The 2,329-nt window shown below is 30.3% G+C and overlaps 1 non-coding gene across 1 annotated transcript; it reads left to right on the plus strand.

Annotated features, from left to right (window-relative positions):
• The first annotated feature begins 1,441 nt into the window (after positions 1–1,441).
• TRNAD-AUC (transfer RNA aspartic acid (anticodon AUC)) lies at positions 1,442–1,513 on the plus strand. Its single transcript has one exon. It is a non-coding gene; the product is annotated as a tRNA-Asp (tRNA).
• The last annotated feature ends 816 nt before the right edge of the window (positions 1,514–2,329 follow it).

A 2,329-nucleotide genomic window follows, 5' to 3' on the forward strand; every position in this document is an offset into this window, starting at 1 on the left:
TGTTTTTATCTAAGAGCATTCTCAGCCCGTTCCCTATATATATGTGATTGAATTTGGTAAATTATATGGCATGGTTATAAGTGATTGTGAGAGCAGAGAAAAACGTAACATGAGAAAGATAGATTTGGGGTTCTACTGTTCACTGTACAATTTTTTAATAATTTTTGTAAGTGGTTGTAAGTAGATGAAAAAGAAAAAATTAAAACGTATAACAAAGTACTATTGTATGTATATTAAAAAGCAAATGTTAGTTATCTCACATAATTCACTATTCATGAAAGAGACCATTTAGTTTTTTGCATGTGTGCATAGTATCTCAATTATTAAAATAATTGGTTACAACTTAATTCATTTTCAACTTTGATTTAGTGTTATTTTATCTCTCTTCATAGACATATTGATTTTAACTCATTTTTATGTTTGATTTTGCATTATTTCTTTATATAATTAGCATTTGGCATACTTTATTTTTAAATTATTATGCTTCTTAAACGTCGAATAACCATTGTGATGCGCTTATTTATATTTACATTTCAGTACAAGTTTTGTGCGACACCGATCATGGCCAATATAATATATTTTAACTTTTGTTCACAAGTAACGTGTCTCTAATTTCGAATACAAACACACGCCATATTTCTACGTACGCTTCAATATAAATTTTAGTTAATACCTAGCTCATCTAATGATACAAATGGGTCAAATATAATATTTTTTTCTTCTTCATGACAACTTAAGTTTGCATATATACATCCTTATTTTTATATAATAATATTTTGATATAAATTTTTTTAAAACTAGACCAATCATAAACGTGCGTACAAATTTTAGTAACTTTATGTTTTATCAACGTCCCATCACGATGCACAGGTTAACGTGTATCGACGCTCCTGCCGCAATGGCGGGCCGTTTACTAGTTTAATTGAAAACGAGATAAAAATATAGTGATTTTTAATGTAATTATATAGATATGATAAAAAAATATGTTGGGAATGTCCTAAAAACTCAAGTGACTAATATTGGACAAACCTAAACTATTCTTGTATAAAATACACTTATAGACCAATGAAGCTCTATATATAAGAAGTAATCGATGCAAGCCTTCTCATACGTTAAAACTTTCATTTAAATGATCGAGCTTGATTTTATTTTACGGGTTATAGTCAATAATAAGTAATCTACTAATATGTATAACAAGTTCATATGGACGAGATATACATTAGTAGTCAGCAATTATTAAATAGGTTAAAGTTGATTTAAATACGTTAAGTCAAACTCGAACTGTATATAACTCAATGAGTTATCAACCTGCTTTACCATATGCCATTTTTTTATATAGAAACAATACGACTTGTAGCAACGCGTCGTGGTGTATTTTAGAATGGCAAGTTCAGCCTGTTAAAGCTTTATAGTTACATTTTGTTCAACCAAAAGCAAAGATGTGTTTGTAGTCCAACGGTTAGGATAATTGCCTATCAAACAATAGACCTGGGTTCGACTCCCGGCAAACGCAATGTGTTTTTGTAATGCTTTTAACGTGTTTCTTTTATTTTTAATGTGTTACTTGTTTAATTTGTGAAAATGGTCCATGAGTGCATGAGCGTATAAGGGGCTGTTTGGCAACATCTGAATCAGTAAGTCTAAACCATTAAGCTGTTTGAATGGGTATGTTTGGTTAGACATCTGAATGACTGTGCAGAATTACTACTTTACCCCTCTGCAGAATTATGTACTGATTGAAATTTATTTGTTTGATCAAAAATCTGAATGACGGATAATTAAAATAAAGAGAATTCATAACATAACCTTCAACAAACAAACATCCAAAAAGTTCATAACATAACTTTAAACAAAAAACATTCAAAATAATCCGTATTTCGCTCTTGCGTTTTTCACCCATGGCTCACAAGCTTGCGGATTAAGAAGTAACCACACCCTCAAACAATTGAGTACATAGTTCGGGGTAAGCAAGTGGCACGGTTCTTAAGGCTTCTACATACTTGTTAGACTGTTTGGAAAACAATATTATAAAATTCTATAAGATTCTTGAAATATATTAAGAACTACTATTCAGAGAGAAAAGATATTATTGTTTAAAAAATACATTCATCTCTAGTTGCCACTCTTCTTCCGACAAATTAAACATGTTTGTCACGGCATTATAAATATTGCTTGTTTTGTTTTTAAGCTTTCTCCAAGCTGAAAATTTTCCTTTTAGATAGTCATAACGGTTCCTCATTTGTTTTTGTTCCACTATGAAGTTATGTTGCATTTTTTATTTTGCCGAAATATTATTCCATGACAATGTTTTAAGGTTACCTCCCTCACG

The sequence above is a fragment of the Bidens hawaiensis genome, unplaced genomic scaffold (genome assembly GCF_021521415.1).
Source record: "Bidens hawaiensis isolate Kalapana, Puna unplaced genomic scaffold, B.hawaiensis_p1.1 tig00042446_1, whole genome shotgun sequence".
Taxonomy (NCBI): Eukaryota; Viridiplantae; Streptophyta; class Magnoliopsida; order Asterales; family Asteraceae; genus Bidens; species Bidens hawaiensis.